General features: G+C 53.3%; 1 protein-coding gene across 2 annotated transcripts in view; it reads left to right on the forward strand.

Moving 5' to 3' along the window:
• Positions 1-17,064, forward strand: part of IGSF21 (immunoglobin superfamily member 21) — a 228,949-nt gene that overhangs the window by 158,735 nt on the left and 53,150 nt on the right. The gene's annotated exons all lie outside the window — the stretch shown is intronic.

Here is a 17,064-nt window from a genome sequence, read left to right on the forward strand (position 1 = left end):
GCCACGGCCGCGCACTTGCTCCACGTACTCTCTAAAAGGCCCCAGTCCTATCTCACCCCTACCACTCATTTGCCAGAGTGCCGCTCTCCCTCTGGTGACCTGGTGAGCTCCTCATCAGTCCTCAGAGCCCAGCTCAAGCATGCCCTCCTGTGGGACACCTAATTCAGACGGCCGCTCGCCCTAGCAGAGCGACTGTTCCCCAAAGCCAGATGGCTGCTGGTCCTCTAGTGCCCATCCCTCCATGAGATGCGGGGTAGCCTCACTGCCTTCATGACAAGTAGCTTCACACGGGCACTGAACGTGCACAGTCTCGCACACAGACGCACGTATGTGCGTTTTCCCACATGACACGGCCAAATGGTTTGCCTGGTGCCCAGGCAGAAAGCAGCGGTCTGCAGGTCTGGCACATAGTAGGTGCACAGTGAAATTTGTGCACTGATGAGGTGACCCTGGGTATGCTCCTCAGCCCTTTGGGCCTCAGTTTCCCCCTGGATAAAATTAGAAAACGGGACGGGAAGGTTGCACAGGGCTCACCCAGCCCTGCATAAGGAATCTGGCAGGTGACCCTTCCCTGCACACTTTGTGAGAAGGAAGGTGGGTGTGTGCTCCCTGGAGGACCTTTCTGGGTCCCCCTCCTCTCTGGGCTTTGTGCCAGGAGCTGAGAACCAGCCCTTGTTGGGGGAATCTGGTGAGCATGTGGGCGTGAGGGATGCGGAAGAGGCGTGCAAATGGCCACACAGATGCCTTTATTCATGTCGATGATTTCCCCTGTACCTGCTTCCAAAAAGGATTTGGGGCTCCTTAAAATATTAAAGCACACCTAAGACCAGCCAGTTACAATCAAGATGAAAACCTCATTTTGGAGAAGAAAATAACTGTCCTGGGAGCCACAGATGGTTCTGCAGAAGTGAGCACTCAGATCACCCCGCTGCTTCCCAGAAACCCGCAGCCTCCACCCCACCCCCACATGGTTACCCTGGTCTCTGAGAAGCGCCCTCCCCCCGCCTATCCCCTCATCTCCAGCACCCTACGGGAGTCCTAAGCCAGGAAGAAAGCCCAAGATCACCAGAGCAGCCCTGTCCCCCACCCTCTCATGCTCACTGGAGCACCCAGAGCCAAGCCCCAGTACCTGTCCCAGAAGACCTGGTTCAGAACCAGCTCAGCCACTTCCTACTGAGTGACCTTGGACGAGGGCCTCAACCTCTCTTTGTGTCAGTTTCTTCACCTGCAAAGCAGACTTAAAATCGGATCGGCTTCACACCATCATTGTGGGATTTAAGTGAGGTATCTGTCCTGGGGCCTGAGTTCCCTTCCTGACCCCTCCACCCCCTAACTCTGTGCCTAAGTTGCCCAGATCTCTAGAAGGGATGACAATAATGAGCAGCTCCCAGCAGCCTTGCGAGGGTCCCCCAGTTAATCCACATTAAAGTGCTGCCACAGTCGCTGAGCGGTGCATGTTTGCCGTTCTTGCCCAGAAAAACCCCTCCTTCTTCCACCATAAAACACCCTCACCTTTTTCCAGATCACATAAAGAAAGACGCCTTATGTGTCCTCTGGCTCTTCTAATCCTCATGAAAAAACCCTGTAAATACACGTGCAGATGTTACTGCTTCCTGTAGCCCCGGTTTATAGCTAAGGTTAAAGTGCAGCAAGGTCAAGGGACTTGCCCCGGGGTTGGTGGCTGGAATGACACAGACTGTATCAGAGCCCACGCCGCCTCGTCCTGAGCCTACACCATGCTGCCCTGCTCATCTTACAACCGAGGAAACCAGGGAGGGGACTCGCCCAAGGTCACACAGCAGTGCTGACGTGTGGCCAGTGCCCTTTCCTTCCCCAGCCTCGGCTCCAGCAGTGGTCTCCCAGGCAGAGCGCACCAGGGCAAAGGAGCCTCGAGGAGGCCACAGCAGAAGGGAAGGAAGGAGTCTAAGCAGATCGCGGAGAGCTGCGAGCTAAAGGATGCTGTGTCTCCAGGCTGCAGGGCGCAGGACTCCGCATTTACATATAAATGAAGATATTTACAAATTAATGCATCTCAACTAGAGAGAGTCCCAGCTCCACAGCTGTCTGAGCTGCTTCCTCTTCAGCTGGGGAAAGTAGGGGGAGAAGGAGGCTGAGATCACCAAGAATTGGCAGAGAGCAATTCTCAGGCAGCTGAAAGGAGCCCCAGGGACTCCCAAAACGTCTCCTCCCACTGGTGGGGTTCCCGGAGGGATGGGCATCGGGTGGGGTGACAGGACTTCTACTTCCTGGGGAGGGGTACAGGTGTGACACCCCAGTTCATGACCTTGGGCAGGTCATTGCCCCTCCCAGTGCCCCGGAGGCCCCATCTATCTAATGTCTATAGAATGAACCTCAGAATCCAGAACTCCCAACTTGGAGCTGACAGTAATGTATTCCTTCAGAGGATATTTAACTGAGCACTTACTAGAAGCCTGGCATGGTAGAAGGTGTCTTGGGGGAGTCAGTGGGGAACAAGAAAGACCTGGCATTAAACTCTCATGGGGGGAAGACAGTAAACAAGGAAAGCAAGACATAAGTAAATTTATCAGTACACAGTCCACAAAGGTGTGAATTCGGATGGTAATTGTATAATGGGGGCAAGCAGGGTGAAGTGCCAGGGAAGGACCACTGTGCTGGGGTGCTGTCCGAACGGTTGGCCAAGGCCTGGGGGATGGGAAGGAGCCATCATGGTAGGGACGAGGGCGATGTGGCAGAGATCCACACCCACCTTCAACACCCTGACCCCTCCGTGGGCTTCTCAGGTCGCCAGAGCCCCACTCAGCTTGCTCATGGAGTGAGGTGGATGTGTCAGGGCATCCCCAGAGCAGCCTTGGCCGATGGGAGGTGTTGGGTGGATCTCCCGGCCCCCCTGCCCCTTGGGTGAGACTAATCAGTTGGATGTTCACTGTCCCCTCCAGCTCTCCAGCATGAGTGAGGCTGAGCAGCTCCCCCAGAATAACCTCTGTGTTGCACCCTATTGACTTCTTCCCTCCCCACTATTCTTCACTCCCTTCCCAGCTCCCTGGGACACCTTTGCAAATTAGCCACTGGCTCCTGAATTCTTGTCACAAGGTCTGCTGCACCTGTCCCAACCTTGAGCCCTTTTCTGCAGTTTATTCAGAACAGATTATGCCTCTTAGTCACATCTGAATTGAACACCCCGAGTGGGAGCCTGTCTCAAAACAGGGATGACTTTGGAGCGAGGGCTGCAGTTCTCCTCCCGGCCACTAGAGGAATTGGCAGCCCGGGAGCTCGGCTCTCAGAGCCTGGGCTGCAAGTTGCCTGAGCAGAATTGTCCTAAGGCCCCCCCGGGGCCAGACTCATTTGGGTTGAAGATGACAAAAGAGTTGACCAGCCAGGGACCTCCCAGGACAGAATGACCTCACAGACACTGACCAGCTCCTGAGCCTGGGTCACCCCCCCACACACCCATGCCCCCTGGCACAGTTACTGGTAGAAAGAGAACAACTGGTGTGCACGTGGCCCTGTGCTGAGCCTCTCAGGAAATGAGGCCTTGACTAGGGAACAAGAGGGCCCAGGAGCAAGGGCCTCGTCCTCCAGCTCCTTGGCGTTTTCCCCAAAGGCAGAGTGGCTCTCTGAGCCAGAGTCCCACTGACCCAACCCCGGGCCGCTGGCCCCCAGAGCACCAGCCAGAGAAGGAAGAGTTACTGGACCCGGCTGTGTCAGGCCCTGGGCCTGTCTCTCAGGGTAGGTATCTTCCCTCCTTCCCCTCTAGGTCCTCAGTGACTGGCCCTGGGCCTAGCATGGAAGCCCAGGGCCTCAGTAAGGGTTTGGGGAATTAGTCGACTGACAGGTTATCCGAATGTGGAATTACCATTTCAGACAGTCAGCAGAAATTTTTCCAACCCATCCTCTGGTTTCACTCTCGCAACCATCCCATGGAGTACACATCTCAGATTCATGGAATCCTGTTGTATAGATGAGGACGCAGAAGAACAGAGAGGTGCGGTCACTGGTCGACGGTCACACAGTGTGCCCGTGGTGAAGCCTGGGTTCACACACCAAGCCAGATTGAATCCCTGGGCCATTGTAGTGGGTTTGTTCAACAGTCACGGAATGCCCACCCATTCCAGGCCTAGGACCAGGCACTAGAGACTCAGGTAACTTAGTAAGGGCACGCAACCTTGTGTGTGCATCCCAACACACACACAACGGATGCGTGTGCACGCACGCGCACACACACACACACACAGGGGATCTGTAGCCCGAAATGCTTGGTGCCTCTGGGTGGGTGCCTCACGTTAAAACTAGCTACTGCCCAGAGGTTCCCGGCCCCTGGATGCCCTGGCCAAGGGGACCAAGCGGTGCCCAACCCCAGCTCCAGAACTGGGACTCTGGGAGCCACCCCGGCTCCTCAACTGGCAGCATCAATCCCCTTAACTGGCTGAGAGATCCGTTTAACCTGATGTGTTTCCACTGCCCTGAGTGGGACGCACCCCCTGCCCCCCGCACCTCTACCTGCCCCCCCACCCCAGCCGCCTCCCTCCGGCAGTCACTTCGCTGGCTGGTGGGGCCCCGGCAGCACACCGTGCATCACACTTCTGCTCTTCCTGAGCCAGTGGCTATTGGATGGCCACGGATGCGGCCACTGCCCCCACGCAGGCCCCGAGTGGCCCAGACCAGCAGGGCCCACTCTCCACAGACCTGTCCTGAGCTGGCGCCTCCCCGGGGCCCTCACTTCCCACCCTTGAAGGTCTATGTTCTTCTCCTCTGTTCCCTGACTTCAGTCTTTGCTTCTGCTTCCGTGGTCTCCCTCTTAGCACGACCGTCTCAAGGTTGTCCTCACAATGTCACTCTGGCTCTTTCGCATTCCCGGAGGCTTACAGGGTGTGAGAGAAGAGGGGGTTTCGAGTGGGTCAAGAACTGGGCGTAACCGGGGCGCCTGGGTGGCTCAGATGTTTGAACATCTGCCTTCAGCTCAGGTCATGATCCCAGGGTCCTGGGATCGAGCCCCACATTGGGCTCCCTGCTCAGCGCAGAGCCTGCTTCTCCCTCTCCCTCTGCCATTCCCTCTGCTTGCGCTCTTCTGTCTATCTCTCTGACGGTTACACCAGAACCTCGTGGGCAAGAAGGTGGGAGCACAGGGGATCAGTTTTGCAAAGTTCCCCAAGGTGATTCCCGTAGGCAGGCAAGTTTGAGAACCACTGCTGTAGAACCTTGTGGGTCATTAGAGTTTGAACTGTATTCTCGAAGTGAGGAGGAATCATTGAGGTTGATCCTGTTTCTGTTTTGGGGGCTGTGAGAAGATCGGCCTCAGCTACTGGGGAGGACGCAGGGCCGGAGGCAGGAAGCACCTGTCACCAGGGAGCTGAGGAGGGGATGGGGTGTGCTGGCCAGGCCGGAGGGGCTGGGATGGGAGAAGGGTCTGTAAGCGGAGCCAGCAGGACTCACTGATGGGCCGGAGGTGGAGGCCCTCAGAGGGAGAGGAGTTGACAGTGGCCTCCAGGTCTGTGGCCAGAGCATTCAGGTGGAGGGGCTCCTTCCTGAGATGGAGAGACCGGCGAGGACCAGCTAGGGCTGGGAACAGGTGCCGAATTCCCGAGTTCTGGCTGGGCCAGGTGAGACGTGTCCGTGAGACACCTGAGCTAAGACAGCAGGTGGGTCGATGGACACACAGGGCGAGGGACTGGTTTCGGTCAAAGACACAGGTATAGGAGCCACCAACACAGAAATGCCATTTAAAGTCACTGTCCCCTCCCAGACTCAGGACAGATCTGCCAGTAGCCTTCAGACATCACCCAGGCCAACTCCCCCTTTCTCCAGATGAGAAAACCAAGGCCCAGAGACTGTGGGTGACTTCCCTAGAGTTACACAGCAAGTCAGCCTTAGAACCAGACTCATCTTCTGACTCCTGGAGAAGCATTTCCAGCGCACAGAGCTCAGGGCGGCTTCCCCCAACCCCAGCCCGTGGGACAGAGCTGCTGAGATGGCAAATCATTTATGTATCTGCAGTCAGAAAACCAGAGCTGTTTGAAATTATCTACACACACACACACACACACACACACACACACACATCCTTTTCCTTCTAAGTAAAAAATCAGTAACAGGGCTGTCAGCTTTATTATTAATTATGCAACTACTTTATTGCTAGTATTTAAAAAAATGAAGGCTAAAAATGTCCAGGAAAGACTTAATTTAGTAAACGGTTCAGAACAAAGTATTTGTCGCCGTGGTATTTCTTCACATTAGAATTTGCTCCGGGTGATTCAGTCCTCCTCTTTAATATATTATTGGAGCCTAATAAAGTTCCCAGGTTCTGGGAGAAGCTTCTTTGCCTCAAAAGGTAATTTTGTTTCAGGAGGTGAGGATTGGGTGGGATTGATGGTGAACGGGAGGCCTAGTGAGCCTAAGGGTCCTGAAAAAGTCAGGCAAGGAGACGTGAGCGCACTGCTGAGCATGCGCAAGCACTCAGTGATGGGGGTGTGACCGAATGAATGGAAGATGGAATGAATGAATGAATGAGGGAGTGGGGGAGGGAAAGAATGAGTGATCGGAGGAACAGTGCCCAGCTGGATCCCTGGGTGGTTGCAGAGCTAAGCCTCAGTCAGGGAAAAGGAGTCACCTGACACTTCCCATGGAGAGAATAAATGAGAAGATAGTGGGGGCCATCAGCCTTTTGTACAAAATAGGCACCTGTCACCTCCATTTGCAAGTAACACCGACCACAGCTGAGATGATGAAGCAGCATCATGTGAGGCTGTGGGGCAGGAAGGTCTTTCTCGTTTTAGGAAAAAGCAGAGAGACAACCAGAGAAGTTGAGTGATTTGCTTAAGGTCACACTGTCCAGGAACAATGGAGGAGTCAGGGTCCAGGCTCCCTGGTGTCCAGTCAAGGGCTAGCTACTTCTTTCCAGCTCCCAACAGCTTGAGTCCTTTGTGCATCTGGGTCCTTTGCTGCCCAGGTGCCTTCAACACCCAGCAGCCAGAGGGAGCTTTCAGATCATGGCACCTGCTACTTGAAGTCCTGCAAAGGCTTCCCAGCTCACTTGGGAGAGAATCCCAGCTTCTGGTACCTTCAGGGCTACAAGATCGCAGATGATCCCAACCACCTCGCCAGCCTCAGCACCCAGCCCTCTTGCTCCCTAGCCACCCTCTGGGCACCTCAACCTTGTGGCCAAGCTCGTTCTTGCCTCAGGACATTTGTTCATGCTTCTCCCCTGCCAAGTACACTCTTCCCATCTCAGGTCTCAGATCCTCAGCAGAGATGCCTCCCAGATCCCCCATCTGAAAGGGTCCCCCCGACCCCAGTCCCTTATCCCTTTGTTCCTAATGCTTGCTACTTGCTTTTCACGGCATTGACTACTATCCGGTGTGACTCTCTCATTTATGCATCTGAATATGTGTTTTCCCTTTTGCCTCCTTAATGCAAACCTGAGGGTGAGGGCTTGGTCCCTCTATCTCTCCTCTGTTCCTGCAGTGTCCAGTCGGTGCCAGGCAGCTCCATAGTCAGCAGCCAATAAATACTTCTTATATAGATACGTGAACTCCTGGTCAGAGGATCAGGTTCTTAGACAACAGTCTGGCATTGAAACAAGGGCCCAGTGTGACTTAGTCAGTGACTCAGCTTCTCTGAGCCTCAGTGTCCTTTTTCCAGTGCACGAACGGGAGGGAGCACTCGGCAATGGGCATCCCTCCCAGCTCTACCCCCATCTGCCTCTTCCCCACTGTACTATCAACGGGAACAGGTGGTGGACCCGGTCCCCAGGGTGACGGGGTTCTGTGCATAGCCAGGGCCAGGGCCCGGGAGACAGAAGCCCGGAGTTCTGAGATGTGTCAGGAACCCAACTCGGCACCCAATGGGTTCTGTGTTCTCGGGTTTGGATTCTCAGGGGAGGGGCAAGCCCTTGCAAAGGCAATTTCCTTGTGAGCTGGGCTGACATTCCTAATTATTATTTGGAGAGGCCTGGGGAGGCTCGGTTAATTGATTACATATTTCTTTCCTTGACAGGGCATTTGTTTGGTTGTATTGTTCTTTTTCCCTTCCCGTGCTAAGTTAATGTTCCTGGGCATGTTGCGTATTTTGTGGGGACCATGGGACTAAAGCCAGTCATAACTCTCCCCCCACTCGCCAACCCTGCCAGGGTCTTTCGAGCACTTTAATTTAACTTCCCTGGACCTTTGCCTCGCCCACGAGAGTGATGATACAGCCAGGGCCCTAAGATCTGAGGACTAACAGCAAGGCTAAGGCCAGTGTTTTTCAAGCTCTTACTGCTGTAAGCACTTCACACCCATTGACTTGCAAATCCTCAGTGTGGGGGTGCTATTACTATCCTCGTTGGTAGGTGAAAGCATGAAGCTTAGAGAGGTGAAGTGAATTGCCCAAGGTCACACAGCTGGTGAGTGGTTGGTGATTGGCCGGCCAGGAGGGGGTGAGAGGCAGGACCCTGGGCTCTCGGCCACTACTCTGTAAATGCTCCAGCAGGCTTGCAGTATGGGGACATGGGACCCCCATCACCCTTGGCCGTGATGCAGGCAGATGGGCAGCTACCAGATGCTATTCATGGTGATATTGGGCAGGACTTGGAGCCTCAGCTCCAGTAATGATTCCAGCCCCATGGGATGGGGGGTGAGGGGGTGGTTGTAGGACCTCTGATCTTCAAAGTGCCTAACCCAGAGTCCAGCCCATGGTGGTGATAAGTAAGAGATGAGTGGGTCACAGGGGCTTGTTTATAACCTCTTCACAATGTATGGATGTGTTGTGCGTATTCTGTATGAGACAAGTTGACCCCGTCATGCAAAATAACAAGGACAACTATTCTAATACTGATGGAGGGGGAAGGCCATTTCTCCTGGGAGAGCTTCTCCACTTGCTTCAGCAGGGACACTGCGCTCCCGTGACCTCAGGAGCCTTTCCCATCACCTTCTGTGGTCTGACCACCAGAACGTCACTCCTGGAGGGAGGGACGGTGTCCATACCAGGCCTTGCTGAGCTCAGTATGGAGGAAATGTTGAGGGAACCAAAGAATAAGTGAAGGATCCAGCTTCTCCTTCTGCCTTTTTGGGGGACCCCTGCCCGCCTCCACCCCCAGGTGCCCCTCCTGAGTACAGCTCCTGTACCTGGTCTGGCCTGGAATATTCCGGGAGCAAGTGGGGAAAGGAGTCGCTGAACATTGTATATATCTGTGCATTCAACCAACATTTCTGAGCACCTCTGATGGGCCAGCCACCAGCTTAAGCAGAGCAGGGGGACATGATGGCAGAAAAAGCCAGACCCCTCCCTCAGAGGAAGAGCTTCTATTGTGGAGCACATTCGTGGGTTTGAATATTTTCCACGATGATCTCATTCAAGCCTCACCACACCTCATGAGGCAGACCGTGCCCCACGCCCCACTTTTCAGCTGAGGAGACTGAGGCCCAGGCAGGCATGTACAGATACCATAACAATACAGGGTGTGGAGCCCAGGCATGGGCAGTAGGCCCAAGGCACGCAGGTGGGGTCTTTCCGTGCCCAGGCACGGAATGCCAGGGTTGCAGAGCTGCTGTATGAGGGCTGCCTTGGTCTGGGGCAGCAGGGGGTGGGAGAGTAACCTGCTTTGTAAGCTCTTCCCTGAGAGGTCAGAGACCCAATACCAGGACAGGAGCCTCATTTTGGTGCTTGCTCTCTGTCTGGGGGGTGCTGGCCCCGGTTGCCTCCTCTACCTGACCACTTCGTCCCTCACCCACAGCCCCAGGACCCACTTCTCACCTTCCCCAGGGGCCCTCCTGTGGAGATTCAGACAAGAGGCAGGAGCCCCCTTTTCTGGCTTGACATGAGTGTGGTAGGAAGGCAGAGAGATGGCTCAGATGACTCTCTGAGAGCTATGGGCCCAGCAGAGCCCGAATCCATACCCAAGACCGGCAAGGCACACCCAGAATTTTCAGCAGGCAACAGGCTGGGTCAGGGCAGTGGGAAATGGCTAGAGCTCAGCCTGAGGGACTCAGGATCCCAGTCGGTGCCTGGTAGCAACGATTCCTTGCATTCATGTTGCCACATTGGAGGAGCGGTGGCTAGGTTCTGTCTGGGCTCTGCCTCAGGGCCCCTCTCTCTGCTATGACCCCTGAGCTGCAATGCCCCCCTCACTGAAGCCTACCCCCACCCCAGCTTCTCCCCATCATAAGTCACTGAGAAAGAGGAGGAGATACCTACGAAAGCTCTGTCGGTGAGTCTGGTGTCCTCAAAGGGCTCCCAAGCAGAAATGTGATTTTTGCTGCTTTCATCTTTGTAGCCACGGCACGAATTATATTATATAAAAATTATATTAGCACTTGTCTGGGGCTTCCAATGGGCCAAGCACAAGTTCTTCACTGGTAAAAAACTCACAGCCATGGAGAAAATGTCACTACTTGTCCCATTTCACAGATAGGAAAACTGAGGGGCCAAGAGCTTAAGTGTTTTTCCCCAGGTTAAGTACTGAGTACACGCCAAGGGGCACCCTCCATCCCCAGCCTCCAGGGGGCCAACAGAACCAACTCCAGATGCCTCTGCCAATCTTTTGAGGCTCTACCCTGGGGCGTCCCCATCTATGTATTTCCCTCTTACACAAAGATATACACAGAGCGAAGTGCTTAATGCAGAGGGCTCAGCTCAGGGAACGACACACATTTACCCCTGTGCCCGCCCCCTGCACAGATCGGGATGTAAGACATTCCCAGCGTCGCACAGAGTGTCTTTCCACCAAGAGGGAAACTAACTTTTGAATCAACTCAGACTAGTTTCTCCTGGGCTTGTTTTGCATGTAGATAGATTTGTACATTGTGTGTCTGGCTTCTTTCACTCAGCATGACATCTGGGAGATTTGTCTGCATGGTTTTATGTGTCAGTGGATAATCCTTTTTCATTGCTGTGAACTACTCCGTTGTGGGGATCAATTACAGGCTATTTATCCGTTCTCCAGGGCAGGGACGCTGGGGTTGTGGCTTCCAGTTTTGAGCAATGACAAGTAAAGTTGCTTTGAATGTGGGCATTCATTTTTCTCGGATGCATCCCTAGGAGAGGAGAGGCAGGAGCGTGGGGGGAGGCAGATGTTCAACTTTAGTGGAAGCTGTCTGTATTAATTTGCTAGGGCCACCATAACAAAAGACCATAGGCTTAACAGAAATGTGTTCTTTCATAGTTCTGGAGGCTTAAAGTATGAAACAAAGGTGTCAGCAATGGCCCTGCTCCCTCTGAAACTCTAGGGAAATGTCATACCTTGCCTCTTCCCAGCATCCGGTGGCGGCCGGATGCCTGGAATGTTCCAGATGTCCACACGGCTTCCTCCTCCCATCCATCCGAGTCTGCTCGGATGTCACCTCTGCAGAGAGGCCTTCCCTGACCACCTTGTTTAAAGCAGCGTCCCCGGGCGCCTGGGTGGCTCAGTTGGTTAAGCGACTGCCTTCGGCTCAGGTCATGATCCTGGAGTCCGGGGATCGAGTCCCGCATCGGGCTCCCTGCTCAGTGGGGAGTCTGCTTCTCCCTCTGACCCTCCCCGTCTCATGCTCTGATACTATCTCATTCTCTCTCTCAAATAAATAAATAAATAAAATCTTTAAAAAAAATAAAATAAAGCAGCATCCCCATCATAATCTTTACTCTACCTTTTTTCTCCCCATAGAATATATCTATGTAACTTCCTGGTGTTTTGTGTTACATACTTATAAGTTTGCTTGGTTATGGGTCTCCCTTGCCCTCTAGAAAGCAAGGTTCCTCTCCTCCTTGCTCACCCCACTCCATCCCCAGCACCTGGAAGGTTGCCGGGCAATCAATAAATCCTTGTTAAAGAAATGAGTAACTGATCTGTAGAATGGCGTGAGAGTAACCGCTTGCCCAGGGAGGGTAGCCCTGGGAGAGGAAATGGAATCTTGCTCCGTCAGGTTCTAGCACAGAAGCAACCAACTCCGGAGCCCCAGGGAAGAACCCATGTCTTTGCCTCTTGAAGCTTCTGGAAGCACCCACGTGCATGGGCTTGTGGCCCCCTTATAGCAGTGTCATTTCGCAACGTGTACCTCTGTTACCACCTCTTCTTTCCCGAGCCTGCCCCTCCTGCCCCTCCCTGCTAGGGACTCTTGTGATTTCATAGCCCAGGAGAGTCCTCCCCACCTTGGGTTCCTCATCCACATATGTGCAGTCCCTTTGACCATCGTAAGATGCAGGGACCATCCGCATGGTCCTTTCTTTTTTTTTTTTTTTAAGATTTTATTTATTTATTTGAGAGAGAGAATGAGAGATAGAGAGCCATGAGAGGGAAGAGGGTCAGAGGAGAAGCAGACTCCCTGCTGAGCAGGAGCCTGATGTGGGACACGATCCCAGGACTCCAGGATCATGACCTGAGCTGAAGGCAGTTGCTTAAACCATCTGAGCCACCCAGGCGCCCCTTTCTGTACCTCCAGTTCCCTCTCCTAGCATCTGCAAACAGTAGGTGCTCACGAACTTGCACGGGCTCCTGGAGAGCAAGAAGCCTGTATCCATCCCCGTGCCCCCACCGTCCTGGGGCTGGCCTGGCAGGCTGAGCCCCTCAAAGGCATTTGTTGAACGAGGCGACCCACTGGGTACTGTGTGGGGTGGGCACGGAGACTGCGTGGGTAGAGCACTGGGGGTCTGGGCGGAGGAGGCCGGTGGTGGAGAGGAAGCAGAAGGCATTGTGGGCAGGAGAGAGAGGAGCAGGGCTGGCTCATGCGGGTTTGGGCTCCAAATGAAAGGGGTGCAGTCTGACCCCTCAGGGTGTCATGGAACTGGATCTTTGCTGGGAATAATCAAGCCAAAGCGTAAGGAGCCCCTTAAGACAGGAGATGACGTGATAGGGTCACCCAGTGCTAGGCTCCTGGTGTCTGAATCCCAGCTCTGCCACACGGCTGTGGGACCCTAGGTGGGGCCTCAGTTTCCCTCTCTCTAAACTGGGACTGATGATGGTAACAGTACCTACCTTGTAGAACGCTCCCGAGCTTAGATGAGTTCATAAAGCTCTTAGAACTGGCACAAGCCACAGGGAGTAGACGTGGGGTGACGATTATGGGCTAAGCACCTTACATGGGTGTCAGCCTCTGCCACGTTCACCCAGCAACCTTTACTGAACACCTGTGATGAGCCAGGCATGGCGCTGGGCCCTAGGGAGACGGTGGTGACCAACCCCACCCAGGCCCCACTTACACAGGGCTCTCAATTACCACTGGGGGGAGGAATCATTATTGGTCCCATTTCACAGGTGAGAACACTGAGACCTACCTACACCTGCCCAGCACTTGAGGTCACATGACTAGAAAGCATTGGTGCCAACATTTAACACTGCACAGTCTGCGCTCTGTCTGACTGCTGTCCTCTGTTTGCTTCCTGATTCACAGCCCTAGTACCCAGAGTCCTGGAACTCTGCCCTGAGTCTTTCTGGAAAACTTGGAAGCGGTTCTGAAGCAGGGGTCTCTTGCCTTGTTACAGCCATCTCGGGAAGACATGAAATATTTGGCTCTGATCAAATTAGACCCGTGTTGTGGTATACTTTCTACATTCACCATAAACTAATAAACTAATAAATTAGCCAGAATGACAATATCATCAGGCAGGACTACACACTAACGCTGGCGTAATTACTCCCACAGCCGGGGCCAATTTCTCAAATTTCGCCTTGGCCAACTTTCCTCAGCTCACCATGTCCCTAATAAGGCATAACTCACTCTATAAACATTAAATTGACTTATTTATTTTAAATTACAGTGGAACTGAAAACCACCTTGATACACCTATTCTCATGCATCTGCCTTCTCCTGAGCATAGCCTGATTTATTTTTTTTTTTAACAAAGACACTGTCTGGTCTGCCTCGACCCTCCCCCTCCCCCTCATCCTATTTCTCCAGCCCATCCTGGCTGCCCTCCTGCCACATTCCAGCTCTAGAGATCTGACTCATTCCCTGGAGGCTAGCAGGTCATCCCTCACGTATAAAGATGATTCATGGCTAATTAATAGTAGTCACGGGGCCAACACTGATTGAGTGAGTATGACTGCTGCTGTGGGCTGGGCCCTCTGCTCCGGCTTCTGCATACATGAACTTGTTGAAGCCTCATAATAAGCCCGTGGGGGCTACCCTTCATGAGCCCCACTTTGCAGATGAGGTAACGGGAATCAGAGAAGTCAAGTGCCTTGCCTGAGGCCACACAGAGAATGACTTGTAGCAGAGCCAGGCCACGCAGGGGTGGTCTGAGGCCATCCCTCTACCATCCTACCCCTCAGCAACTGCACGGATGCCAAAGATGCCTCAGGCCCCAGAGAGCCCTAGGAATTCCAGCTGCAATAAGACATATTTCTTGAGCTGTAGGAGGCACTCACAGCCTGGTGGGGACCCCGAGGGTCCACAAGCATCTACCTGGCCTGGCTGACAGAGGTACGGGAGGGTGCAGGGCTTGGATGGATTATCAGAGACCACGCTTGGTGGGAAATGGCCAAAGAAACAGGAGGAAGGCCTTCCAGTTGGGGGGCACAGCAGAGGCAAAGGCCAGGCGGGGCATCCAGAGATCTGTAGCTGCAGTGAAGGCAGGGGAGGGTGCTCGAAGCACCGTGTGAGAGGAATCACAGCAGTGGGGAGCATTTGCTCTGGTCCATTTACACCCCCCAGGCTATTCCCACTCAGTCCAAGGAGATGAAGCCACCGTGCATGAGAGCTGTCCATAGGCGGATGCAAGCTGGCCCACCCCAAACCACCTGGAACCAAGAAAAGAGGGAAACTCTGGCTCCAGCCAGCAAGCCTGGCCACACTTGAGTCCAGGGTTTGATAATATTGCTCTTGCCAGAGATTAACTTGGATAGGCCCGGCACCAGGGCATCTATGTAACTTCCCTGAGTCCTCTCCTCATGTGTACAATGGGAGTGGTGATGCTTACATCAAGGACATTGAGTGGTACATGGAGGACACTTAATGTAGACTTGTTAGATGGATAAATGATGGTTGGATGGATGGATGGATGAGTGATGGATAGTTGGATGGATAGATGGTTGGATGGATGGATGGATGGATGGTTGAGTGGAGTAGTAGATGGATGGATGGATAGGTGAAGGGATGGATAGATGCACTGAAGATTTGATAAGATCCTATATAGAAGTTCTGAAACAAATAATGCAATATCTGTTAAGAGAAAAAAAAAAGAAGAAGATAGCAGGAGGGGAAGAATGAAGAGGAGTAAGTCGGAGGGGGAGACGAACCATTAGAGACGATGGACTCTGAAAAACAAACTGAGGGTTCTAGAGGGGAGGGGGGTGGGGGGATGGGTTAGCCTGGTGATGGGTATTAAAGAGGGCACGTTCTGCGCGGAGCACTGGGTGTTACGCACAAACAATGAATCATGGAACACATCAAAAACTAATGATGTCATGTATGGTGATTAACATAACAAAAAATTATTAAAAAAAAAGAATAAAATATATTTTAAGCAGAAAAAAAAAAAGATCCTATATAGAAGCCCCCAGCGTGGTATCTGAAACAGAAAAGTCTTTCAGTGTTCATGAAGTTGGAAGCACAAAGTCTTGCCAAACTCCAGAGTGCAGAGATTCCTCCTTGCCTCCCAGGCTCACCTTCTGGAAGTCAGGGCCCCTGATGGAAAACCGAGACCCAGAGTGAGCGCGAGACAGAGATATATCAGGGGCCAGTTGGGGTCCTCAGCCTGTGCCAGTCACTGGGCTTGGGCTCTGCCAGACAATGATGCAGAGCAGTGGGGGGTAGGATGCCCTGGAGACCTTGGGCCCTGTCAGAGCAGGGCTGTCATCGTCCCCTCCTCCTCAGCATGGGGCATGGGCACTGCCAGAGCGAGAGAGTGAGTTTCAGTGTGACTTTTGGCATGTTACTTAACCTCTCTGTGCCTCAGCTCCCCCCAGCTATAAAATGGAGATGAGATAATACATGTATCTAGTAACTACATAATAACAACCACAGGGCAATTAGGGGATTCAGTGGGTCAATAGGTTTAAGTGTTTATTTAGAACAGTGTCTGGCGCACTCTAAGGGCTGTGTGTTCTGTATTCAGCAAACATACTGACCACCGGTATGTGCCCAGCAAATTCTAGGTACTGGGGACACAGGTGGACAGGTTGGCTCGTGGAGCTAATAATGTTCAAGGACGGGGCCCACCCTTTGTTCCCCTTTGCAGGACTGATGACGTCTCTCTGTACCGCTGCCGTTCCGTGTGACGTCGGGCTGTTCATGGAACCTCACCGAGCCTCCGGTTCCACTCTGGGTCTTGGTGACAGTTAAGAGATGGAATAAGTGGGGTGCTTAGAAGCAGTGCTTTCTTTGTCAATCGGTGGTGGTATTGCTCATGCCAACTTTTTCCAGGACCGGCACCCACCCCTCTCCTCCAGGGTCTGTGAACAGGGAAAGAACATTCCATCCTTTCATTTCCTATTATCACACCCCTCACCAACGGTCCTGGGGAGCAGGCATTCTATCAGTCACTTTTACAGATCAGGAGGCAGAAGCCTAGAGAAGGTAAGCAATCTGCCCCAGGTCACAGTGCTCCCAAGTGGCAGAGCTGAGATTTGACCTCAGAGGACCTCTCTCAGATGCCACCACCTGTGCTTTTGGCCATGAAGCTACTCCTTAGCTCTGAGAATCAGAACCACCAGATTCAAGAGACCTCAAGACCAGGACAAAGGCTCGGACATCCCAAACTCACTGGAGAAAGTGAATCCTTTCACTTTGGTGTTTAGTTTTGAGTGTCGTCAAGAGCAGCACCCACCCACATTCTCTCCGTGCCCACCCTGGTGGCCCTGTATTCCAGGACCTCCTTCTCCCACCTAGTCTCTGGGCATGCGCCCGCACCCCTGCCCAGGCCTCTCAAGGAGCCACAGAGGAGAGCTAAGTGAGGGACAGGCAGCACAAACACCAGTGCTATCGATGGGAATGAAAACGGAAAGGCAGCGTCGGGGCAGACTCTGCTCTCCGTCCGTGTACTCTCTCATTTAGTCCCTCCAAAAGCCCAAAGCCCACAGGAAAGGTACTATTATTGTCCTGAATTTTAAGGTGGGAAAACAGGGGCGCCTGGGCGGCTCAGTCGTTAAGCGTCTGCCTTCGGCTCAGGTCATGATCCCAGGGTCCTGGGATCGAG

This window comes from Zalophus californianus, chromosome 4, assembly GCF_009762305.2.
Source record: "Zalophus californianus isolate mZalCal1 chromosome 4, mZalCal1.pri.v2, whole genome shotgun sequence".
Taxonomy (NCBI): domain Eukaryota; kingdom Metazoa; phylum Chordata; class Mammalia; order Carnivora; family Otariidae; genus Zalophus; species Zalophus californianus.